Source organism: Oncorhynchus mykiss, chromosome 11 (genome assembly GCF_057628025.1).
Source record: "Oncorhynchus mykiss isolate SJ-2025 chromosome 11, ASM5762802v1, whole genome shotgun sequence".
In the NCBI taxonomy this organism is placed as follows: domain Eukaryota; kingdom Metazoa; phylum Chordata; class Actinopteri; order Salmoniformes; family Salmonidae; genus Oncorhynchus; species Oncorhynchus mykiss.
The window spans coordinates 84,575,860-84,602,884 of NC_143032.1; the positions used below are offsets into that span (position 1 = coordinate 84,575,860).

The 27,025-nt window shown below is 46.3% G+C and overlaps 1 protein-coding gene and 1 long non-coding RNA gene across 7 annotated transcripts in view; one reads left to right on the forward strand and one right to left on the reverse strand.

Annotated features, from left to right (window-relative positions):
• LOC110536484 (PDZ domain-containing protein 2) overlaps nucleotides 1-27,025 on the reverse strand; it is a 291,837-nt gene that overhangs the window by 172,481 nt on the left and 92,331 nt on the right. The gene's annotated exons all lie outside the window — the stretch shown is intronic.
• LOC149979897 (uncharacterized) lies at nucleotides 6,793-10,234 on the forward strand. Its single transcript, XR_016484731.1, has 2 exons — nucleotides 6,793-6,924; nucleotides 10,090-10,234. It is a non-coding gene; the product is annotated as an uncharacterized LOC149979897 (long non-coding RNA).

Here is a 27,025-nt window from a genome sequence, read left to right on the forward strand (position 1 = left end):
CACACACACACACACACACACACACACACACACACACACACAATCTGTAAATAGCCCATCCAACTACCTCATCCCCAAACTGTTATTTATTTATCTTGCTCCTTTGCACCCGAGTATCTCCACTTGCACATTCATCTTCTGCACATCTATCACTCCAGTGTTTAATTGCTAAATTGTAATTATTTCGCCACTATGGTCTATTTATTGCCTTTACCTCCCTTATCTTACCTCAGTTGTACACACTGTATTTATACTTTTTTTTCTCTATTGTGTTATTGACTGTACGTTTGTTTATTCCATGTGTAACTCTGTGTTGTTGTTTTTGTCGCACTACTTTGCTTTATCTTGGCCAGGTCACAGTTGTAAATGAGAACTTGTTCTCAACTGGCCAACCTGGTTAAATAAAGGTGTTCTCAACTGGCCTACCTGGTTAAATAAAGGTGTTCTCAACTGGCCTACCTGGTTAAATAAAGGTGTTCTCAACTGGCCTACCTGGTTAAATAAAGGTGTTCTCAACTGGCCTACCTGGTTAAATAAAGGTGTTCTCAACTGGCCTACCTGGTTAAATAAAGGTGAAATAAAAGTAATAATACAAACACCCACACACATACACACACACACACACAGCCCGGTATGATAAAGAAACCAAACAGGAACAAAAAAACACCATGATATCGCTGCTACCTGACAGTTGTAAAAAAACTAATGACCACGGTAACAAGACAAACAGCAACTGCAGAGGAGAGGAGAGGAGAGGAGAGGAGAGGAGAGGAGAGGAGAGGAGAGGAGAGGAGAGGAGAGGAGAGGAGAGGAGAGGAGAGGAGAGGAGAGGAGAGGGGGGATAGAAGGAGAAGAGGGGATAGGAGGAGGGGAGGAGGAGAGGATGAGAGGAGGAGAGGAGGAGGGAGATAGGAGAGGAGGGGATAGGAGGAGAGGAGAGGAGAGGAGAGGAGAGGGTGATAGAAGGAGAGGAGGGGGGAGGAGGAGAGGAGGAGAGGAGGAGGGAGAGAGGAGGGGATAGGAGGAGAGGAGAGGAGGAGGAAGAGAGTAGAAGGGGGGATAGGAGGAGGGGAGGAGAGGAGGAGGGGAGAGGAGAGGAGAGGAGAGGAGAGGGTGATAGAAGGAGAGGAGGGGGGAGGAGGAGAGGAGGAGGGAGAGAGGAGGGGATAGGAGGAGAGGAGAGGAGGAGGAAGAGAGGAGAAGGGGGGATAGGAGGAGGGGAGGAGAGGAGGGGAGAGGAGAGGAGAGGAGGGGATACACTGAGAGACCACAGGTAGGTAAACAGCCTGCCTAAACTACACTGAGACCACAGGTAGGTAAACAGCCTGCCTAAACTACACTGAGACCACAGGTAGGTAAACAGCCTGCCTAAACTACAATGAGACCACAGGTAGGTAAACAGCCTGCCTAAACTACAATGAGACCACAGGTAGGTAAACAGCCTGCCTAAACTACAATGAGACCACAGGTAGGTAAACAGCCTGCCTAAACTATACTGAGACCACAGGTAGGTAAACAGCCTGCCTAAACTATACTGAGACCACAGGTAGGTAAACAGCCTGCCTAAACTACACTGAGACCACAGGTAGGTAAACAGCCTGCCTAAACTACACTGAGACCACAGGTAGGTAAACAGCCTGCCTAAACTACACTGAGACCACAGGTAGGTAAACAGCCTGCCTAAACTACACTGAGACCACAGGTAGGTAAACAGCCTGCCTAAACTACACTGAGACCACAGGTAGGTAAACAGCCTGCCTAAACTACACTGAGACCACAGGTAGGTAAACAGGCAGCCTAAACTACAATGAGACCACAGGTAGGTAAACAGCCTGCCTAAACTACACTGAGACCACAGGTAGGTAAACAGGCAGCCCACCACAAATTTCACGGGGAAACTTGTATAGAATGTTCTCTTCTTGAGCATTTAGGCAAGAGGAGATATTTGCAGAGATGATCTGTGGATCAACATACACAAAAGACACCAGCCTCTAGTGACAGTGTGTCTTCAGAGCATCATGTTTGGTTTCACAGCAAGCTTCTGGTTTGTCATCGTCATCAAAGCAGACACTTCAGATGAGTGGACGCACGGACAGACGGAAGAGAGTAACATTTCTGTGTTCTGGGTAGATGCACGTTGATATTTGTCAATCGTTTGAGACAGTTTCCAGACAGAAAGCTTTCCCACGGCTTCTGGCAAGGCCGGAAAATAAAACAGCCAGAAAATCATATGTAAACCGTGTGGGTCTACTCTACTTCCTGGAGCTGAAGGAGCCACAACTCTCTGAGCTTCATGAAAACACAATGGAATCACCATCACAACAGTTAAATGCTCCTTGTTGGACCCCCTCGGGGGCCGTATTGGACCCCCTCGGGGGCCGTATTGGACCGCCTCGGGTTTGAAAACCCTACTCTACAACATCTGTAGAGTACGACCCTTCCTCACACAGGAAGTGGTGCAGGTCCTTATCCAGGCTTGTCATCTCCCACCCAAACTACTATACAACTCTCTGTTGGCTGGGCTCCCTGCTTGTGCTATCAAACCCCCTGTAACTTATCCAGAACACTACAGTCTGTCTGGTGTTTATCCAGAACACTATGGTCTGTCTGGTGTTTATCCAGACCACTATAGTCTGTCTGGTGTTTATCCAGAACACTATAGTCTGTCTGGTGTTTATCCAGAACACTACAGTCTGTCTGGTGTTTATCCAGAACACTACAGTCTGTCTGGTGTTTATCCAGAACACTATAGTCTGTCTGGTGTTTATCCAGACCACTATATTCTGTCTGGTGTTTATCCAGAACACCACAGTCTGTCTGGTGTTTATCCAGAACACTACAGTCTGTCTGGTGTTTATCCAGAACACTACAGTCTGTCTGGTGTTTATCCAGAACACTACAGTCTGTCTGGTGTTTATCCAGAACACTACAGTCTGTCTGGTGTTTATCCAGAACACTACAGTCTGTCTGGTGTTTATCCAGAACACTACAGTCTGTCTGGTGTTTATCCAGAACACTATAGTCTGTCTGGTGTTTATCCAGACCACTATAGTCTGTCTGGTGTTTATCCAGAACACTACAGTCTGTCTGGTGTTTATCCAGAACACTACAGTCTGTCTGGTGTTTATCCAGAACACTATAGTCTGTCTGGTGTTTATCCAGAACACTATAGTCTGTCTGGTGTTTATCCAGAACACTACAGTCTGTCTGGTGTTTATCCAGACCAGTCTGTCTGGTGTTTATCCAGACCAGTCTGTCTGGTGTTTATCCAGAACACTACAGTCTGTCTGGTGTTTATCCAGAACACTATAGTCTGTCTGGTGTTTATCCAGAACACTATAGTCTGTCTGGTGTTTATCCAGAACACTACAGTCTGTCTGGTGTTTATCCAGAACACTACAGTCTGTCTGGTGTTTATCCAGACCACTATAGTCTGTCTGGTGTTTATCCAGACCACTATAGTCTGTCTGGTGTTTATCCAGAACACTACAGTCTGTCTGGTGTTTATCCAGAACACTACAGTCTGTCTGGTGTTTATCCAGAACACTATAGTCTGTCTGGTGTTTATCCAGAACACTACAGTCTGTCTGGTGTTTATCCAGAACACTACAGTCTGTCTGGTGTTTATCCAGAACACTACAGTCTGTCTGGTGTTTATCCAGAACACTATAGTCTGTCTGGTGTTTATCCAGAACACTACAGTCTGTCTGGTGTTTATCCAGAACACTATAGTCTGTCTGGTGTTTATCCAGAACACTACAGTCTGTCTGGTGTTTATCCAGAACACTATAGTCTGTCTGGTGTTTATCCAGAACACTACAGTCTGTCTGGTGTTTATCCAGAACACTACAGTCTGTCTGGTGTTTATCCAGAACACTATAGTCTGTCTGGTGTTTATCCAGAACACTATAGTCTGTCTGGTGTTTATCCAGACCAGTCTGTCTGGTGTTTATCCAGAACACTACAGTCTGTCTGGTGTTTATCCAGAACACTATAGTCTGTCTGGTGTTTATCCAGAACACTACAGTCTGTCTGGTGTTTATCCAGAACACCACAGTCTGTCTGGTGTTTATCCAGAACAGTCTCCCTGGTGTTCAACCTTCCCAAGTTCTCTCATGTTACCCCACACTCATGTTACCCCACTCCTTCACACTCTCTACTGCCTTCCAGAGGAACTGCCCCTCCCGACCTTCAGGCTATGTTCAAACCCTACCCCAACCCGAGCCCTCTGTTCAGTCACCTCAGGTCTCTTAGACGCCCCACCCAGCTTAGCTACCGCTCAGTCTAGTCAAAGCTCTTCTCTGTCCTGACACCACAATGGTGGAACCAGCTTTCCCCTGAAGCTAGGACAGCAGAGTCCCTGTCCATCTTCCCCCTTGATGCTAGGACAGCAGAGTCCATCTTCCCCCTGAAGCTAGGACAACAGAGTCCCTGTCCATCTTCCCCCTGAAGCTAGGACAGCAGAGTCCCTGTCCATCTTCCCCCTGATGCTAGGACAGCAGAGTCCATCTTCCCCCTGAAGCTAGGACAGCAGAGTCCCTGTCCATCTTCCCCCTGAAGCTAGGACAGCAGAGTCCCTGTCCATCTTCCCCCTGATGCTAGGACAGCAGAGTCCCTGTCCATCTTCCCCCTGATGCTAGGACAGCAGAGTCCCTGTCCATCTTCCCCCTGAAGCTAGGACAGCAGAGTCCTAACCATCTTCCCCCTGATGCTAGGACAGCAGAGTCCCTGTCCATCTTCCCCCTGAAGCTAGGACAGCAGAGTCCTAACCATCTTCCCCCTGATGCTAGGACAGCAGAGTCCCTGTCCATCTTCCCCCTGAAGCTAGGACAGCAGAGTCCTAACCATCTTCCCCCTGATGCTAGGACAGCAGAGTCCCTGTCCATCTTCCCCCTGAAGCTAGGACAGCAGAGTCCTAACCATCTTCCCCCTGATGCTAGGACAGCAGAGTCCTAACCATCTTCCCCCTGAAGCTAGGACAGCAGAGTCCCTGTCCATCTTCCCCCTGATGCTAGGACAGCAGAGTCCATCTTCCCCCTGAAGCTAGGACAGCAGAGTCCCTGTCCATCTTCCCCCTGAAGCTAGGACAGCAGAGTCCCTGTCCATCTTCCCCCTGATGCTAGGACAGCAGAGTCCCTGTCCATCTTCCCCCTTGATGCTAGGACAGCAGAGTCCATCTTCCCCCTGAAGCTAGGACAACAGAGTCCCTGTCCATCTTCCCCCTGAAGCTAGGACAGCAGAGTCCCTGTCCATCTTCCCCCTGAAGCTAGGACAGCAGAGTCCCTGTCCATCTTCCCCCTGAAGCTAGGACAGCAGAGTCCCTGTCCATCTTCCCCCTGATACTAGGACAGCAGAGTCCCTGTCCATCTTCCCCCTGATGCTAGGACAGCAGAGTCCCTGTCCATCTTCCCCCTGAAGCTAGGACAGCAGAGTCCTAACCATCTTCCCCCTGATGCTAGGACAGCAGAGTCCCTGTCCATCTTCCCCCTGAAGCTAGGACAGCAGAGTCCTAACCATCTTCCCCCTGATGCTAGGACAGCAGAGTCCCTGTCCATCTTCCCCCTGAAGCTAGGACAGCAGAGTCCTAACCATCTTCCCCCTGATGCTAGGACAGCAGAGTCCCTGTCCATCTTCCCCCTGAAGCTAGGACAGCAGAGTCCTAACCATCTTCCCCCTGAAGCTAGGACAGCAGAGTCCTAACCATCTTCCCCCTGAAGCTAGGACAGCAGAGTCCTAACCATCTTCCCCCTGATGCTAGGACAGCAGAGTCCCTGTCCATCTTCCCCCTGATACTAGGACAGCAGAGTAAGGGGTAAACTAGGACAGCAGAGTAAGGGTAAACTAGGACAGCAGAGTAAGGGGTAAACTTGGACAGCAGAGTAAGGGGTAAACTAGGACAGCAGAGTAAGGGGTAAACTAGGACAGCAGAGTAAGGGGTAAACTAGGACAGCAGAGTAAGGGGTAAACTAGGACAGCAGAGTAAGGGGTAAACTTGGACAGCAGAGTAAGGGGTAAACTAGGACAGCAGAGTAAGGGGTAAACTAGGACAGCAGAGTAAGGGGTAAACTAGGACAGCAGAGTAAGGGGTAAACTAGGACAGCAGAGTAAGGGGTAAACTAGGACAGCAGAGTAAGGGGTAAACTAGGACAGCAGAGTAAGGGGTAAACTAGGACAGCAGAGTAAGGGGTAAACTAGGACAGCAGAGTAAGGGGTAAACTAGGACAGCAGAGTAAGGGGTAAACTAGGACAGCAGAGTAAGGGGTAAACTAGGACAGCAGAGTAAGGGGTAAACTAGGACAGCAGAGTAAGGGGTAAACTAGGACAGCAGAGTAAGGGGTAAACTAGGACAGCAGAGTCCCTGTCCATCTTCTGAGAACATCTGAAACCCTACCTCTACAAAGAGTATCTTAAATTCATCAAATCATTTTTTTTATTTCACTTTTTTTTTTTTTTATCCTACTAGCTCTGAGTTTGTTGATAACTACTTTATTGAGGGGAAAATGTACTTTCTATGCTTGTGATATGTGTTTGTCTCACCTAGCTATCTTAAGATGAATGCACTAACTTTAAGTCGCTCTGGATAAGAGTGTCTGTCTGGTAAATGACTGAAACGTACCTTGGGTGTTGGGTTTCCAAGCCTTGAGGTCACAGCTGTGAGATACAGATATGATACGGATTCCCTCCTTTCATTCAATTCATCATTATACAATAGGAAACCAGGACCAGAAACCAGGACTTGAGACCAGAAACCAGGAACAGAAACCAGGACCAGAAACCAGGACCAGAAACCAGGACCAGAAACCAGGACCAGAAACCAGGACCAGAAACCAGGCTGCTCTGTGTCTCTGCCAGGATATGTTATTCAGGAATCAGACCTTCCCCCTGGTGATACTGCTAAATATCTATTCCTATGTTGGATATGAGGTGAGGAAATGCATCTGTCTTGGCCCAGGTGTACAGTGGTCTAATACTAATTGTGGTTCTTTGTGTCTCTAGAATATTCATGTCTCCCATTGACATCAATGCAGGATTAATACGAAAAACGTACACAGATCTGATTTGGTTAGGCTTTGGCTCCAAATTACCCCTGGGTCGGACCTTTTGATTTGCCAGTGCAGACATACCAAAAACATACTGGCATCTTTTCTCAACAAATCAACATGACGAACACAAGTCAATGAATGGAACTCAACTCATACAGTAGTTGTTTTGTGTCTCGGGCAGCTTAGAGAAGATAGCACGTCTGTTCCATAGGCCTTGGGTGAAGTAGTAGTTAGCTACGGTGTTCACCTTTAGCCCCGTCTACATTCAGACTTCTTCTGACCCAAATTGTACGCAGCAATCCTACTGCACAGCCTGCAAAGCATCGCGTCAGACTCAAAGATTAACATTTCATGAGAAGTTCTAGAAGAAAAAAAAAAACAGAGGATTTTTGGCTTTAGAAAGAGTTGGAAGAGTTCACAGGATAAGTTTACGGGATAAACATGAATGGAATAACATGTTAATCTGCTTAACATGTTAAATCGCCTCATTTTAGAGGTTTTAAACAAAACAAGCACTTCTTTCTGTCCGTTCCCACGCCGGGGTACTAATGTACAAGCTGTCGTGTGAGGCTGGGCAGCATCCCAAACGGCACCCTGTTCCCTACATACTGGTAGTGCACAACGAGTAACCGACGGTTACGGATGAAGACCGTCATGACAATAAAATAACCGACATAACCGGTTAAAAATAAATATATTAAAACACGCATGGAGTGTTGGAGTGTTGGAGTGTTGGAGTGTTCCCTGTCTATCTGTACCTGATGTCTGAGTGTTGGAGTGTTCCCCTGTCTATCTGTACCTGATGTTGGAGTGTTCCCCTGTCTATCGGTAAATGATGTTGGAGTGTTCCCCTGTCTATCTGTAAATGATGTTGGAGTGTTGGAGTGTTCCCCTGTCTATCTGTACCTGATGTTGGAGTGTTCCCCTGTCTATCGGTAAATGATGTTGGAGTGTTCCCCTGTCTATCTGTAAATGATGTTGGAGTGTTCCCCTGTCTATCTGTACCTGATGTTGGAGTGTTCCCCTGTCTATCTGTAAATTATGTTGGAGTGTTGGAGTGTGCCCCTGTCTATCTGTAAATTATGTTGGAGTGTTGGAGTGTGCCCCTGTCTATCTGTACCTGATGTTGGAGTGTGCCCCTGTCTATCTGTACCTGATGTTGGAGTGTTCCCCTGTCTATCTGTACCTGATGTTGGAGTGTTCCCCTGTCTATCTGTAAATGATGTTGGAGTGTTGGAGTGTGCCCCTGTCTATCTGTAAATGATGTCTGAGAGTGGCTTGGAACCTCTAACCCTGGTCATATGACTGGTAAATAGAACAGGATTGGAACCTCTAACCCTGGTCATATGACTGGTGAATAGAACAGGATTGGAACCTATAACCCTGGTCATATGACTGGTAAACAGGATTGGAACCTCTAACCCTGGTCACATGACTTGTAAATAGAACAGGATTGGAACCTCTAACCTTGGTCATATGACTGGTGTATAGAACAGGATTGGAACCTCTAACCCTGGTCATATGACTGGTAAATAGAACCTCTAACCCTGGTCATATGACTGGTAAATAGAACAGGATTGGAACCGCTAACCCTGGTCATATGACTGGTAAACAGGATTGGAACCTCTAACCCTGGTAATATGACTGGTAAACAGGATTGGAACCACTAACCCTGGTAATATGACTGGTAAACAGGATTGGAACCTCTAACCCTGGTAATATGACTGGTAAACAGGATTGGATCCTCTAACCTTGGTCATATGAGTGGTAAATAGAATTGGAACCTCTAACCCTGGTAATATGACTGGTAAACAGGATTGGAACCTCTAACCCTGGTAATATGACTGGTAAACAGGATTGGAACCTCTAACCCTGGTAATATGAGTGGTAAATAGGATTGGAACCTCTAACCCTGGTAATGAGTGGTAAATAGAATTGGAACCTCTAACCCTGGTCATATGAGTGGTACATAGAACAGGATTGGAACCTCTAACCCTGGTCATATGACTGGTACATAGAACAGGATTGGAACCTCTAACCCTGGTCACATGACTGGTAAACAGGATTGGAACCTCTAACCTTGGTCACATGACTGGTAAACAGGATTGGAACCTCTAACCATGGTCATATGACTGGTAAACAGGATTGGAACCTCTAACCTTGGTCATATGACTGGTAAACAGGATTGGAACCTCTAACCCTGGTAATATGACTGGTAAACAGGATTGGAACCTCTAACCCTGGTCACATGACTGGTAAACAGGATTGGAACCTCTAACCTTGGTCACATGAGTGGTAAACAGGATTGGAACCTCTAACCCTGGTCACATGACTGGTAAACAGGATTGGAACCTCTAACCATGGTCATATGACTGGTAAACAGGATTGGAACCTCTAACCATGGTCATATGACTGGTAAACAGGATTGGAACCTCTAACCATGGTCATATGACTGGTAATCTCATTGGTACACTTGCCATGGCTGCCTGTTATTGTGATGCAAACATTTCCATGGTAATGTAGAATGATGTTAACTGATGTGACTCATGCAGTGGAATGCATTTTTTTGTAATGCCAGTTGACTTGAATCAACAAATCACAGCACAGATTCTACTTCCTGCTTTGCTCCTGAGGAACACTCACAATGGCCTGCCAGTCCACCAATTATGCCATCACTGACTTGAATGGAAATGCCAATTCTAGTCATTCTTCAATTCCAGCACATGTAGTCAGGAGCCAGAGGAGAAAATGGTTATTCTAAACAGTTATTACAGTGACTGCGGTCATTTGGCTGTCCCTCAAGTCCCTGACATGTCCCTAGACAGAAACGGTGTAATGCTAGCCAATTGACCTGAGTCACCTCTTGTTCAGTCCCTGGGTAGGGCCTTTGGTAGTAACATACACTAGACCGCTTCTTCATACCATGAGCCACCTCAGAGAGTCAGATGACAGGTAACATAAATTGGCAACATTTTTGGTAAAACACCCATAACCTTCTCAGTGCAAAAAAATAATAATCTTTCCTCTGACACTTTCTGTCTTCCAGCCAGCTGCTGTACCTCGATGACATCATGACAGCCTCACAAACCGACGCAATACAAGGCCATAAATCGTCAATCAATTCCTAAGACTGTTGAATAAAGGTCACACCTTTGGGTCAAACTGTTGCACAATAAAACTCTTGGAGCCTACAGCAGTTTTACTTCACGTGTGGTACCCTTCACCTGCAATGAATGTGCCATATACTGGCTACTGAAAAATAAAAAACAACTCCTAACTCTATCCTCCTACCCCAGAATGCACAGGGTGGTTTAACCAGACATCTTGACCTTAATTACCATTGTAAAATAACACAAATGATTCCATTCGTAAATGATTCAGGAAGCCCTGGTCTCAGATTGGCATTTCTAATGCTTTGGAAGCTTTTAACTTCCAACACGCCCTGTGGACTCCAACCGAACCCGTAGGGGACGGCTGTACTGTGGCTGCCTGGTGGAGCAACTGCTTGAGTTCAAATCTGACAGGCACTACTGGCAACAAGGTCTACATCCAAAAAGACACCCTATTCCCTACATAGTGAACTACTGTTGGTGGAAAGTCGTACACTATGTAGGGAATAGGGTGCCCTTTCAGACACAGATCACACAACACTGTGACTTAACGAGCCAATTGGCTGAAGTCTCAGAGGATGAGGGCCAATTGGTTGAAGTCTCAGAGGATGAGGGCCAATTGGCTGAAGTCTCAGAGGATGAGGGCCAATTGGCTGAAGTCTCAGAGGATGAGGGCCAATTGGTTGAAGTCTCAGAGGATGAGGACCAATTGGCTGAAGTCTCAGAGAATGAGAACCAATTGGCTGAAGTCTCAGAGAATGAGAACCAATTGGCTGAAGTCTCAGAGAATGAGAACCAATTGGCTGAAGTCTCAGAGAATGAGAACCAATTGGCTGAAGTCTCAGAGAATGAGAACCAATTGGCTGAAGTCTCAGAGAATGAGAACCAATTGGCTGAAGTCTCAGAGAATGAGAACCAATTGGCTGAAGTCTCAGAGGATGAGGACCAATTGGCTGAAGTCTCAGAGAATGAGAACCAATTGGCTGAAGTCTCAGAGAATGAGAACCAATTGGCTGAAGTCTCAGAGGATGAGAACCAATTGGCTGAAGTCTCAGAGAATGAGAACCAATTGGCTGAAGTCTCAGAGAATGAGAACCAATTGGCTGAAGTCTCAGAGAATGAGAACCAATTGGCTGAAGTCTCAGAGAATGAGAACCAATTGGCTGAAGTCTCAGAGAATGAGAACCAATTGGCTGAAGTCTCAGAGAATGAGAACCAATTGGCTGAAGTCTCAGAGAATGAGAACCAATTAGCTGAAGTCTCAGAGAATGAGAGGGGGGGGGGTAGAAATGGCTAAAACAGTAGATGCCTGTGTGAATTCATTCCTCATTAGTCGAGGCAGACTAGCTAAAACAGTGAATTCATTCATCATTAGTCGAGGCAGACTAGCTAAAACAGTAGATACCTGTGTGAATTAATTCATCATTAGTCGAGGCAGACTAGCTAAAACAGTGAATTCATTCATCATTAGTCGAGGCAGACTGGCTAAAACAGTAGATACCTGTGTGAATTAATTCCTCATTAGTCGAGGCAGACTAGCTAAAACAGTAGATACCTGTGTGAATTCATTCCTCATTAGTCGAGGCAGACTAGCTAAAACAGTAGATACCTGTGTGAATTCATTCCTCATTAGTCGAGGCAGACTAGCTAAAACAGTGAATTCATTCATCATTAGTCGAGGCAGACTGGCTAAAACAGTAGATACCTGTGTGAATTCATTCCTCATTAGTCGAGGCAGACTAGCTAAAACAGTGAATTAATTCCTCATTAGTCGAGGCAGACTGGCTAAAACAGTGAATTCATTCCTCATTAGTCGAGGCAGACTGGCTAAAACAGTAGATACCTGTGTGAATTCATTCATCATTAGTCGAGGCAGACTGGCTAAAACAGTAGATACCTGTGTGAATTCATTCCTCATTAGTCGAGGCAGACTAGCTAAAACAGTGAATTAATTCCTCATTAGTCGAGGCAGACTGGCTAAAACAGTGAATTCATTCCTCATTAGTCGAGGCAGACTGGCTAAAACAGTAGATACCTGTGTGAATTCATTCATCATTAGTCGAGGCAGACTGGCTAAAACAGTAGATACCTGTGTGAATTCATTCCTCATTAGTCGAGGCAGACTAGCTAAAACAGTAGATACCTGTGTGAATTAATTCATCATTAGTCGAGGCAGACTAGCTAAAACAGTAGATACCTGTGTGAATTCATTCCTCATTAGTCGAGGCAGACTAGCTAAAACAGTGAATTCATTCATCATTAGTCGAGGCAGACTGGCTAAAACAGTAGATACCTGTGTGAATTCATTCCTCATTAGTCGAGGCAGACTAGCTAAAACAGTAGATGCCTGTGTGAATTCATTCCTCATTAGTCGAGGCAGACTAGCTAAAACAGTGAATTCATTCATCATTAGTCGAGGCAGACTAGCTAAAACAGTAGATACCTGTGTGAATTAATTCATCATTAGTCGAGGCAGACTAGCTAAAACAGTAGATGCCTGTGTGAATTCATTCCTCATTAGTCGAGGCAGACTAGCTAAAACAGTAGATACCTGTGTGAATTAATTCATCACTAGTCGAGGCAGACTAGCTAAAACAGTAGATGCCTGTGTGAATTCATTCCTCATTAGTCGAGGCAGACTAGCTAAAACAGTGAATTCATTCATCATTAGTCGAGGCAGACTAGCTAAAACAGTAGATGCCTGTGTGAATTCATTCCTCATTAGTCGAGGCAGACTAGCTAAAACAGTAGATGCCTGTGTGAATTCATTCCTCATTAGTCGAGGCAGACTAGCTAAAACAGTAGATACCTGTGTGAATTCATTCATCATTAGTCGAGGCAGACTAGCTAAAACAGTAGATACCTGTGTGAATTAATTCATCATTAGTCGAGGCAGACTAGCTAAAACAGTAGATGCCTGTGTGAATTCATTCCTCATTAGTCGAGGCAGACTAGCTAAAACAGTGAATTCATTCATCATTAGTCGAGGCAGACTAGCTAAAACAGTAGATGCCTGTGTGAATTCATTCCTCATTAGTCGAGGCAGACTAGCTAAAACAGTGAATTCATTCATCCTTAGTCGAGGCAGACTGGCTAAAACAGTAGATGCCTGTGTGAATTCATTCATCATTAGTCGAGGCAGACTAGCTAAAACAGTAGATGCCTGTGTGAATTCATTCCTCATTAGTCGAGGCAGACTAGCTAAAACAGGGAATTAATTTATCATTAGTCGAGGCAGACTAGCTAAAACAGCACAAATGAAAAGGGGGATTGCAGCTTTCAACATGAAATGCCATTCTAATATTTATTTTCCTTGAAGCCACAACGAAAAGTAAACTTGACCAAATGAGTATTTCTATACTGACTCATTGGTTTCTCTCTCGTCCACTATTCGGCTATTCTCCAGGCTTATTTCAGAAAGCTTACAATACTCCTGTGGACAAAGGCGCTTAGTTGGAGTGTAGGGGATTTTAATACATGAACAAACGTGGTGAATATTAGCAAAGTTCACCCAGAGATACAGGGGAACTGTTGATGTTTCACTATTAGGGCCTTCAGTACACACACCTGCAGGAATCCCTTCTCCTTATGGAACCCTATTCCCTATATAGTGCACTACTTTTGACCAGAGTCCTATGGCACCCTATTCCCTATATAGTGCACTACTTTAGACCAGAACCCTATGGAACCCTATTCCCTATATAATGCACTACTTTAGACCAGAACCCTATGGAACCCTATTCCCTATATAATGCACTACTTTAGACCAGAACCCTATGGAACCCTATTCCCTATGTAGTGCACTACTTTTGACCAGAACCCTATGGAACCCTATTCCCTATATAGTGCACTACTTTTGACCAGAACCCTATGGAACCCTATTCCCTATATAGTGCACTACTTTTGACCAGAACCCTATGGCCCCACTACATAGGGAATAGAGCGCCATTTCCATACTAAAATACTACTCAGTATGAAGCAATGTACTGGGCAGGCAAGTGCTATGTGGATATTGGGCACCCTCCCTTCATTTGGAGCCCTAGTGTAGACATTCCACAGTTTGGTATGGTCGGGGGAACTAACCAGGAACTACCTCACTCAGCACTCTATGTTTCAGGAAGGGGGGGCAGAGGGGGAATATGAGAGCAAGAGGGAGGGGGGGGGACAGACAGACAGACAGACAGACAGACAGACAGACAGACAGACAGACAGACAGAGCATACATGAGAGGGAGAGAGACGGACGGAGAGAGAGGCAAGGAGAGAGACCGAGAGAGAAACTAGAATGCTATTTGGCCCTAAACAGAGAGTACACAGTGGCAGAATACCTGACCACTGTGACTGACCCAAACTTAAGGAAATCCTTGACTATGTACAGACTCAGTGAGCAAAGCCTTGCTATTGAGAAAGGTCGCCTTAGGCAGACCTGGCTCTCAAGAGAAGACAGGCTATGTGCACACTGCCCACAAAATTAGGTGGAAACTGAGCTGCACTTCCTACCCTCCTGCCAAATGTATGACCTTATTAGAGTCAGAGATATCCCTCAGATTACACAGACCCACAAAGAATTTGAAAACAACTCACATTTGGTGAAATTCCAGTGTGCCATCACAGTAGCAAGATTTGTGACCTGTTGCCACAAGAAAAGTGGGTAACCAGTGAAGCACAAACACCAGTATAAATACAAACCATATTTATGTTTATTTATTTTCCCTTTTGTACTTTAACTATTGGCACATTGATATAACACTGTATAGACATAATGACATTTGAAATGTCTCTATTTCTTTGCAACGTTTGTGAGTGTAATCTGTTAATTTCTGATTGTTTATTTCACTTTTGTTTATTATCTATTTCCTTTACTTTGGCAATGTCAACATATGTTACCCATGCCAATAAACCCCATTGAATTGGGAGAGCGAGAGACAGAGATCAGAGAGAGGAGTTAATGGTACCCACCATATTATCCCCTCTAGGAAGGCAGCATTCGAACACCATTTGTCTGAATAGAAAGCAGGAAACCAACATTGCTGCTGCCAGACTTAAAGACATCTCCATGTTTGCTTAGAGCCTGTATCCTCCCTTCTCCATGGCCATTAGTAGGAAACACTTTGTAGAGGGAGTTAGTGAGTGGTGGGGCTGAGAGGGAAAAAGTACAAAGACAAGTTGGTCTGAGGCAGTAAGGAGGTTTGAAGTGACAACAGGAGCCATGCTGAGGCAGTAAGGAGGTTTGAAGTGACTATTAGAGCCATGCTGAGGCAGTAAGGAGGTTTGAAGTGACAACAGGAGCCATGCTGAGGCGGTAAGGAAGTTTGAAGTGACTATTTAAGCCATGCTGAGGCAGTAAGGAGGTTTGAAGTGACTATTGGAGCCATGCTGAGGCAGTAAGGAGGTTTGAAGTGACTATTGGAGCCATGCTGAGGCGGTAAGGAGGTTTGAAGTGACTATTAGAGCCAGGCTGAGGCAGTAAGGAGGTTTGAAGTGACTATTAGAGCCATGCTGAGGCGGTAAGGAGGTTTGAAGTGACTATTAGAGCCAGGCTGAGGCAGTAAGGAGGTTTGAAGTGACAACAGGAGCCATGCTGAGGCGGTAAGGAGGTTTGAAGTGACTATTGGAGCCATGCTGAGGCGGTAAGGAGGTTTGAAGTGACTATTGGAGCCATGCTGAGGCAGTAAGGAGGTTTGAAGTGACTATTAAAGCCAGGCTGAGGCAGTAAGGAGGTTTGAAGTGACTATTAGAGCCATGCTGAGGCGGTAAGGAGGTTTGAAGTGACTATTAGAGCCAGGCTGAGGCAGTAAGGAGGTTTGAAGTGACTATTGGAGCCATGCTGAGGCAGTAAGGAGGTTTGAAGTGACTATTACAGCCAGGCTGAGGCGGTAAGGAGGTTTGAAGTGACTATTAGAGCCATGCTGAGGCGGTAAGGAGGTTTGAAGTGACTATTAGAGCCAGGCTGAGGCAGTAAGGAGGTTTGAAGTGACAACAGGAGCCATGCTGAGGCGGTAAGGAGGTTTGAAGTGACTATTGGAGCCATGCTGAGGCAGTAAGGAGGTTTGAAGTGACTATTGGAGCCATGCTGAGGCAGTAAGGAGGTTTGAAGTGACTATTGGAGCCAGGCTGAGGCGGTAAGGAGGTTTGAAGTGACTATTAGAGCCAGGCTGAGGCAGTAAGGAGGTTTGAAGTGACTATTAGAGCCAGGCTGAGGCAGTAAGGAGGTTTGAAGTGACAACAGGAGCCATGCTGAGGCGGTAAGGAGGTTTGAAGTGACTATTGGAGCCATGCTGAGGCAGTAAGGAGGTTTGAAGTGACTATTGGAGCCATGCTGAGGCGGTAAGGAGGTTTGAAGTGACTATTGGAGCCATGCTGAGGCGGTAAGGAGGTTTGAAGTGACTATTGGAGCCAGGCTGAGGCAGTAAGGAGGTTTGAAGTGACTATTAGAGCCAGGCTGAGGCAGTAAGGAGGTTTGAAGTGACAACAGGAGCCATGCTGAGGCAGTAAGGAGGTTTGAAGTGACTATTTGAGCCATGCTGAGGCAGTAAGGAGGTTTGAAGTGACTATTGGAGCCATGCTGAGGCAATAAAGGAGGTTTGAAGTGACTATTAGAGCCATGCTGAGGCAGTAAGGAGGTTTGAAGTGACTATTGGAGCCATGCTGAGGCGGTAAGGAGGTTTGAAGTGACTATTGGAGCCATGCTGAGGCGGTAAGGAGGTTTGAAGTGACTATTGGAGCCAGGCTGAGGCAGTAAGGAGGTTTGAAGTGACTATTAGAGCCAGGCTGAGGCAGTAAGGAGGTTTGAAGTGGCAACAGGAGCCATGCTGAGGCAGTAAGGAGGTTTGAAGTGACTATTTGAGCCATGCTGAGGCAGTAAGGAGGTTTGAAGTGACTATTGGAGCCATGCTGAGGCGGTAAGGAGGTTTGAAGTGACTATTAGAGCCATGCTGAGGCAGTAAGGAGGTTTGAAGTGACTATTAGAGCCATGCTGAGGCGGTAAGGAGGTTTGAAGTGACTATTAGAGCCAGGCTGAGGCAGTAAGGAGGTTTGAAGTGACTATTAGAGCCAGGCTGAGGCAGTAAGGAGGTTTGAAGTGACAACAGGAGCCATGCTGAGGCGGTAAGGAGGTTTGAAGTGACTATTGGAGCCATGCTGAGGCGGTAAGGAGGTTTGAAGTGACTATTGGAGCCATGCTGAGGCGGTAAGGAGGTTTGAAGTGACTATTGGAGCCATTCTGAGGCAGTAAGGAGGTTTGAAGTGACTATTAGAGCCATGCTGAGGCAGTAAGGAGGTTTGAAGTGACTATTGGAGCCATGCTGAGGCGGTAAGGAGGTTTGAAGTGACTATTGGAGCCAGGCTGAGGCAGTAAGGAGGTTTGAAGTGACTATTAGAGCCAGGCTGAGGCAGTAAGGAGGTTTGAAGTGACAACAGGAGCCATGCTGAGGCAGTAAGGAGGTTTGAAGTGACTATTTGAGCCATGCTGAGGCAGTAAGGAGGTTTGAAGTGACTATTGGAGCCATGCTGAGGCAGTAAGGAGGTTTGAAGTGACTATTGGAGCCATGCTGAGGCAATTAAGGAGGTTTGAAGTGACTATTAGAGCCATGCTGAGGCAGTAAGGAGGTTTGAAGTGACTATTGGAGCCATGCTGAGGCGGTAAGGAGGTTTGAAGTGACTATTGGAGCCATGCTGAGGCGGTAAGGAGGTTTGAAGTGACTATTGGAGCCAGGCTGAGGCAGTAAGGAGGTTTGAAGTGACTATTAGAGCCAGGCTGAGGCAGTAAGGAGGTTTGAAGTGACAACAGGAGCCATGCTGAGGCAGTAAGGAGGTTTGAAGTGACTATTTGAGCCATGCTGAGGCAGTAAGGAGGTTTGAAGTGACTATTGGAGCCATGCTGAGGCGGTAAGGAGGTTTGAAGTGACTATTAGAGCCATGCTGAGGCAGTAAGGAGGTTTGAAGTGACTATTAGAGCCATGCTGAGGCGGTAAGGAGGTTTGAAGTGACTATTAGAGCCAGGCTGAGGCAGTAAGGAGGTTTGAAGTGACTATTAGAGCCAGGCTGAGGCAGTAAGGAGGTTTGAAGTGACAACAGGAGCCATGCTGAGGCGGTAAGGAGGTTTGAAGTGACTATTGGAGCCATGCTGAGGCGGTAAGGAGGTTTGAAGTGACTATTGGAGCCATGCTGAGGCGGTAAGGAGGTTTGAAGTGACTATTGGAGCCATTCTGAGGCAGTAAGGAGGTTTGAAGTGACTATTAGAGCCATGCTGAGGCAGTAAGGAGGTTTGAAGTGACTATTAGAGCCATGCTGAGGCAGTAAGGAGGTTTGAAGTGACTATTAGAGCCAGGCTGAGGCAGTAAGGAGGTTTGAAGTGACTCTTAGAGCCAGGCTGAGGCAGTAAGGAGGTTTGAAGTGACAACAGGATCCATGCTGAGGCGGTAAGGAGGTTTGAAGTGACAACAGGATCCATGCTGAGGCAGTAAGGAGGTTTGAAGTGACTATTGGAGCCATGCTGAGGCGGTAAGGAGGTTTGAAGTGACTATTAGAGCCAGGCTGAGGCAGTAAGGAGGTTTGAAGTGACTATTGGAGCCATGCTGAGGCGGTAAGGAGGTTTGAAGTGACTATTAGAGCCAGGCTGAGGCAGTAAGGAGGTTTGAAGTGACTATTAGAGCCAGGCTGAGGCAGTAAGGTTTGAAGTGACTATTGGAGCCAGGCTGAGGCAGTAAGGAGGTTTGAAGTGACTATTAGAGCCAGGCTGAGGCAGTAAGGAGGTTTGAAGTGACAACAGGAGCCATGCTGAGGCGGTAAGGAGGTTTGAAGTGACTATTGGAGCCATGCTGAGGCGGTAAGGAGGTTTGAAGTGACTATTAGAGCCATGCTGAGGCAGTAAGGAGGTTTGAAGTGACTATTAGAGCCAGGCTGAGGCAGTAAGGAGGTTTGAAGTGACAACAGGAGCCATGCTGAGGCGGTAAGGAGGTTTGAAGTGACTATTGGAGCCATGCTGAGGCGGTAAGGAGGTTTGAAGTGACTATTAGAGCCATGCTGAGGCAGTAAGGAGGTTTGAAGTGACTATTAGAGCCATGCTGAGGCGGTAAGGAGGTTTGAAGTGACTATTGGGGCCATGCTGAGGCAGTAAGGAGGTTTGAAGTGACTATTAGAGCCATGCTGAGGCAGTAAGGAGGTTTGAAGTGACTATTGGAGCCATGCTGAGGCGGTAAGGAGGTTTGAAGTGACTATTAGAGCCATGCTGAGGCAGTAAGGAGGTTTGAAGTGACTATTAGAGCCATGCTGAGGCAGTAAGGAGGTTTGAAGTGATTATTAGAGCCATGCTGAGGCAGTAAGGAGGTTTGAAGTGATTATTAGAGCCATGCCGAGTGAGACACAGACTAATGTTGGATTTGTAACCAACAAAAAAATAACTCTGAATTATCAAAAGGACATCACTTGAGAAATAGCTTCTGTTGGTCAAGCCAATAGGGTGGATTACATACACTTTCATTGTTGTTGACAGGATGGACAGCCAGAGAGAGAGAGAGCGAGAGCGAGAGGTGCACTACTTCTGACATGGGGCCCGTACACTAGGGTGCTATTTGGGACCTCACCAGCGAGTTGGCTAACACCATCACTTTACAGAGTCACATTGAACAATAAAGATAATTGTTTTCTAATCCATTTTTGGGGGGATTAATAATTTCTGTTACATGTAAATACGTTTTATTTTTATTCTTATAGGGTTAAAGCGATGATTTATTTTTTGCATGTGTAGCCGATGTGAAATGGCTAGCTAGTTAGCGGTGGTGCGCGCTAGTGGCGTTTCAATCGGTGACGTCACTCGCTCTGAGACCTTGGAGTAGTAGTTCCCCTTGCTCTGAGACCTTGAAGTAGTGGTTCCCCTTGCTCTGAGACCTTGAAGTAGTAGTTCCCCTTGCTCTGAGACCTTGAAGTAGTGGTTCCCCTTGCTCTGAGACCTTGAAGTAGTAGTTCCCCTTGCTCTGAGACCTTGAAGTAGGGGCTCCCCTTGCTCTGAGACCTTGAAGTAGTGGTTCCCCTTGCTCTGAGACCTTGAAGTAGTAGTTCCCCTTGCTCTGAGACCTTGAAGTAGTGGTTCCCCTTGCTCTGAGACCTTGAAGTAGTAGTTCCCCTTGCTCTGAGACCTGAAGTAGTGGTTCCCCTTGCTCTGAGACCTGAAGTAGTAGTTCCCCTTGCTCTGAGACCTTGAAGTAGGGGTTCCCCTTGCTCTGAGACCTTGAAGTAGTGGTTCCCCTTGCTCTGAGACCTTGAAGTAGTGGTTCCCCTTGCTCTGAGACCTTGAAGTAGTGGTTCCCCTTGCTCTGAGACCTGAAGTAGTGGTTCCCCTTGCTCTGAGACCTTGAAGTAGTAGTTCCCCTTGCTCTGAGACCTTGAAGTAGTGGTTCCCCTTGCTCTGAGACCTGAAGTAGTGGTTCCCCTTGCTCTGAGACCTTGGGGTAGTGGTTCCCCTTGCTCTGAGACCTGAAGTAGTGGTTCCCCTTGCTCTGAGACCTGAAGTAGTGGTTCCCCTTGCTCTGAGACCTTGGGGTAGTGGATCCCCTTGCTCTGAGACCTGAAGTAGTGGTTCCCCTTGCTCTGAGACCTGAAGTAGTGGTTCCCCTTGCTCTGAGACCTTGAAGTAGGGGTTCCCCTTGCTCTGAGACCTTGAAGTAGTGGTTCCCCTTGCTCTGAGACATTGAAGTAGTGGTTCCCCTTGCTCTGAGACCTTGAAGTAGGGGTTCCCCTTGCTCTGAGACCTTGAAGTAGTAGTTCCCCTTGCTCTGAGACCTTGAAGTAGGGGTTCCCCTTGCTCTGAGACCTTGAAGTAGTAGTTCCCCTTGCTCTGAGACCTTGAAGTAGGGGTTCCCCTTGCTCTGAGACCTTGAAGTAGTAGTTCCCCTTGCTCTGAGACCTTGAAGTAGTAGTTCCCCTTGCTCTGAGACCTTGGAGTAGTGGTTCCCCTTGCTCTGAGACCTGAAGTAATGGTTCCCCTTGCTCTGAGACCTTGAAGTAGGGGTTCCCCTTGCTCTGAGACCTTGAAGTAGGGGTTCCCCTTCCTCTGAGACCTTGAAGTAGTGGTTCCCCTTGCTCTGAGACCTTGAAGTAGTGGTTCCCCTTGCTCTGAGACCTTGAAGTAGGGGTTCCCCTTGCTCTGAGACCTTGAAGTAGGGGCTCCCCTTGCTCTGAGACCTTGAAGTAGTGGTTCCCCTTGCTCTGAGACCTTGAAGTAGGGGTTCCCCTTGCTCTGAGACCTTGAAGTAGGGGCTCCCCTTGCTCTGAGACCTTGAAGTAGTGGTTCCCCTCGCTCTGAGACCTTGAAGTAGTAGTTCCCCTTGCTCTGCGAGGGCCGCGACTTTTGTGGAGCGATGGGTAACGATGCTTCGAGGGTGACTGTTGATGTGTGCAGAGCGTCCCTGGTTCGCGCCCAGGTCGGGGCGAGGGGACGGACGTAAAGTCTATACTGTTACACATGGTGTTGATAATGTTTGTTTATGTTGTTGCTATGGTCACAGGCGGCTGTTGCCCTTGTGTGTGTGTGAAGGGCACTAGCCCAGGGCTATTCAACAAGCAACCCACCGTCCAGGGCCCAGATTCACAAAACACTTCTTATATGCAAAAAACAAGAAGCTTCTTAAAAAATAAAAAATAAGAAGTTCATAACATAGTAATACAAATCTTAAGATATTGTTGAACTAACTTCTCATATCTTCTTACAAATGTTCAATTCCTTTCATGAGCTTTTTCTCTCACTGCCCTGAGTTTAAGACAAAGGTTTATCTTGGAATTAACTAATTAACTAATTTCCAATGACTTTATTTTCATGAATCTGATTTCTTCTTAACTTTTTGCTTAAGGAGAAACATAAGAAATAGCGCAACAAATGTTCCACAAACCTTTTTGAGGAATAGTAACTTTGCTTAACTTTCTTCTTAAATCTACTGGTTAATTAAGGGGAAAAATGGCAGACATTTCCTCTTGTTAAGGGAATTTTTATCTATAATGACTAATTATGTATACATTTCAATCAGGATGTACTAATCAGAATACTATTATGTTACTGTATATGTACTGATCAGAACACTATTATGTTGCTGTAAATGTATGAGTTTTCTTTCTTGATCCCAGTACTGAATATAATGTGTGTGAATGTGGTCAAGAGTTAGAACAATGACTGTCTGTTCCTTGGTACAAATGAATCAGACTGGCTAGAATGCTTATCTACACAAGAAAACCTTGACTCGTAAATTATATTAAATTGGTAGGGAGACGGATGTGGGAAGGCTTGAGATACAGCCTTTGTACTGGAAACTGAGATGGCACGGGTTGGTACTGGAACTAATGACGTCATTTTAAGTTTATAACCTGTGGTAAACTGTATCGTATTCAGTACTCTCGTGAATAAAGGCTGCTATTTGACTTTAAGACCGGGCTCTGTCTATTTCTATAAAATAAGGGTCATACAAATTCTTATGAATTGACAGAGTGTTTCATTTAGATTGGGAATTAAAACAGAGGAATCAAATTCCTTCAATACCTCTTAAAAAAGGTTTTGTGAATCTGGGCCCAGATCCAGACCGTTTATCAATTTAGAATGGCCCTTTGATCAATTCTGAACATTATTTTTTATTTTATTTTATTTTAGGCACACACAAAAAATCCCTGCAAAAATCCGATGTTTAGTGCCATAAGGAGCTCTCGTTCAATATTCTCCAATGGGAGAATCTGTTTATCCCCATTAAGTGATGTCAATCAATATCACCCCACGTTTCCTGCCCTTTCACTGCAGATGAGATCACTATACAGCCTGATACACCAGAGCCTTTCACTGCAGATGAGATCACTATACAGCCGGATACACCAGAGCCTTTCACTACAGATGAGATCACTATACAGCCTGATACACCAGAGCTGTTCACTACAGATGAGATCACTATAGAGCCTGATACACCAGAGCCTTTCACTGCAGATGAGATCACTATACAGCCTGATACACCAGAGCCTTTCACTACAGATGAGATCACTATACAGCCTGATACACCAGAGCCTTTCACTGCAGATGAGATCACTATACAGCCTGATACACCAGAGCCTTTCACTACAGATGAGATCACTATACAGCCTGATACACCAGAGCCTTTCACTGCAGATGAGATCACTATACAGCCGGATACACCAGAGCCTTTCACTACAGATGAGATCACTATCCAGCCTGATACACCAGAGCCTTTCACTACAGATGAGATCACTATACAGCCTGATACACCAGAGCTGTTCACTACAGATGAGATCACTATAGAGCCTGATACACCAGAGCCTTTCACTGCAGATGAGATCACTATACAGCCTGATACACCAGAGCCGTTCACTACAGATGAGATCACTATACAGCCTGATACACCAGAGCCTTTCACTACAGATGAGATCACTATACAGCCTGATACACCAGAGCCTTTCACTACAGATGAGATCACTATACAGCCTGATACACCAGAGCCTTTCACTGCAGATGAGATCACTATACAGCCTGATACACCAGAGCCTTTCACTACAGATGAGATCACTATACAGCCTGATACACCAGAGCCTTTCACTACAGATGAGATCACTATACAGCCTGATACACCAGAGCCTTTCACTACAGATGAGATCACTATACAGCCTGATATACCAGAGCATTTCACTGCAGATGAGATCACTATACAGCCTGATACACCAGAGCCGTTCACTGCAGATGAGATCACTATACAGCCTGACACACCAGAGCCTTTCACTGCAGATGAGATCACTATACAGCCTGATACACCAGAGCCTTTCACTGCAGATGAGATCACTATACAGCCTGATACACCAGAGCCGTTCACTGCAGATGAGATCACTATACAGCCTGATACACCAGAGCCTTTCACTGCAGATGAGATCACTATACAGCCTGATACACCAGAGCCGTTCACTGCAGATGAGATCACTATACAGCCTGATACACCAGAGCCTTTGATGAGTTTAAATCCACACTGAGGTGGATTTAAATTTGTTATAGGGACCGGTTCTCTGCTGATGCGGAGGGAGTGAGATTTATTCGCAGAAACTATAGTCAACAGATATGCCATGCATAAAAGGTTTATATGTGTAAAAATAAATTAAAATCAAGACAGAGAAAATAGCGAAATGACAAAGATTTAGAAAATAGAACTGAATATGATGCTGGTCACCTGAGATAAAATCAAATGTTATTAGTCACATGTGCAGAATACAACAGGGGTAGTAGACCTTACTGTGAAATGCTGAATACAACAGGTGTAGTAGACCTTACTGTGAAATGCTGAATACAACAGGTGTAGTAGACCTCACTGTCACGACTGCTGCCGAAGTCGTTGCCTCTCCTTGTTCGGGCGGTGCTCGGCGTTCGACGTCACCGGTCTTCTAGCCATCATTTATCCTTTTTTCATTTTCCATTGGTTTTGTCTTGTCTTCCCATACACCTGTTTTCAATCCCATTCATTACCTGTTGTGTATTTAACCCTCTGTTTCCCCTCATGTCTTTGTCAGAGATTGTTTTATTGTCAGTGTAGTGTGATTGTTGTATAGGTGTGCGTCGGGTCCTTGTACCCATGTTTATGTACATTTAGTGTTATGGAGCATACTCCGTGGACTTTATTAAAAGACTCCATTTTACACTCCATTTGACTCTCCTGCGCCTGACTTCCCTGCCACCTATTACATCTACGCATGACAGAATCTCTGACCAAATATATGAAGTCAGCAGGAGAGGACACTATGCCCATGGAGCTGGAGGAACGCGTTCAGGAACAAGCTAGGGAGATTGACGTTATCAGCTCCGTCATGGATCACATTGCCATGAAAATGGATCGCTGGGAGAGACAGGGAGTTTCTCCAGCGCCACCACCACCACAACCGGAATCTCCCGTGAACGATTTTTCCTCTCCGGAATCGAGGATCCATTTATCCCTACCTACGGGATACAACGGAGATACTGCCGGCTGCCAGGGTTTCCTCCTTAAACTGAACTTGTATCTAGCCACGGCCTCCCCAGTACCATCTGACCGTGAGAAGAGTTACGCCCTCGTCTCATGCCTCACCGGGAAAGCCCTGGAATGGGCCAGCGCTGTGTGTAGTAGGGAGGATGCGGCGCTGGACCATTTTGAGGAGTTCACCCGCCAATTCCGGATAGTATTCGATCACCCACCTGAAGGCAAAGCATCGGGTGAGCTTCTCTATCATCTGAGGCAGGAGACGAGGAGTGCACAGGATTTTGCCTTGGAGTTTAGGACCTTGGCTGCCGGCGCTGGATGGAGCGACAGGGCCCTGATCGACCATTACCGTTGTAGTCTACGCGAGGACGTCCGTCGGGAGCTGGCCTGTAGAGACACCACCCTCACCTTCGACCAGCTGGTGGATATGTCCATCAGGCTGGACAACATGCTGGCTACTCGTGGACGTCTAGATCGGGGTCTGGTTGTTCCATCCTCCCGCACCCTCTCTCCCGAACCTATGGAATTGGGAGGGATGGTGCGCAGGGAGACCGGAGGGGGTTCCCGCTCGAGCACCATTCAAGGTCGCAGAGAGCACACTGCTGGTCGGTGCCGGGTTGGTTCCTCTGGGAATAGAGAGGGCAGGCAGGGCATTCTGGCGTCACCCCAGGTGAGTAGGCACCATTCTCTTCCAGAGCCCTCTGCTGCACTAATGTTTGTCTCTGTCTCTTTTCCTGACTTTTCACTGCATTCCCAGTATAAGGCGCTAGTAGATTCGGGTGCGGCTGGGAATTTCATTAATAAAAGTCTAGCTCATAGTTTAGGGATCCCTATTGTTCCTGTGGATATGCCTTTCCCTATTCATGCCTTAGATAGTCGACCATTAGGGTCAGGGTTTATCAGGGAGGTAACCGCACCTTTGTGTATGATAACGCAGGAGGGTCACAAGGAGAAGATTAGTCTTTTCCTTATTGATTCTCCTGCGTATTCTGTGGTGCTAGGCCTACCCTGGTTAGTTTGTCATAACCCCACTGTTTCTTGGCCACAGAGGGCTCTCACAGGGTGGTCGCGAGAATGCTCAGGTAGGTGTTTAGGGGTTTCCGTTGGTGCTACTACGGTGGAAAGTCCAGACCAGGTCTCCACCGTGCGCATTCCCCCCGAATATGCCGATTTGGCTCTCGCCTTCTGTAAAAAGAAGGCGACTCAATTACCACCCCATCGACTGGGGGATTGTGCGATAGATCTCCTGGTAGACGCTGCATATCCCAAGAGTCACGTGTATCCCCTGTCGCAAGCGGAGACGGAGGCTATGGAGACATATATCTCTGAATCCCTGCATCAGGGGTTCATTCAGCCATCCATTTCACCCGTCTCTTCGAGTTTCTTTTTTGTGAAAAAAAAGGATGGCGGTTTACGCCCGTGCGTTGATTATCGAGGTCTTAATAAAATCACAGTGAAATATAGTTACCCGCTACCTCTGATCAATACGATTATTGAGTTAATGCACGGGGCACGTTTTTTCACAAATTGGATCTCAGGAGTGCGTACAATCTGGTGCGTATTAAGAAGGGTGATGAGTGGAAGACGGCATTTAGCACCACCTCAGGTCATTATGAGTACCTGGTCATGCCATATGGGTTGATGAATGCTCCATCAGTTTTCCAATCATTTGTAGATGAGATCTTCAGGGACCTGCACGGGCAGGGTGTAGTGGTGTATATCGATGATATTCTGATATGCTCCACTACACGCGCCGAGCATGTGTCCCTGGTGCGCAGGGTGCTTGGTCGCCTGTTGGAGCATGATCTATATGTCAAGTCTGAGAAATGCTTGTTTTTCCAACAATCCATCTCCTTCCTAGGGCATCGGATTTCCACTTCAGGAGTGGAGAT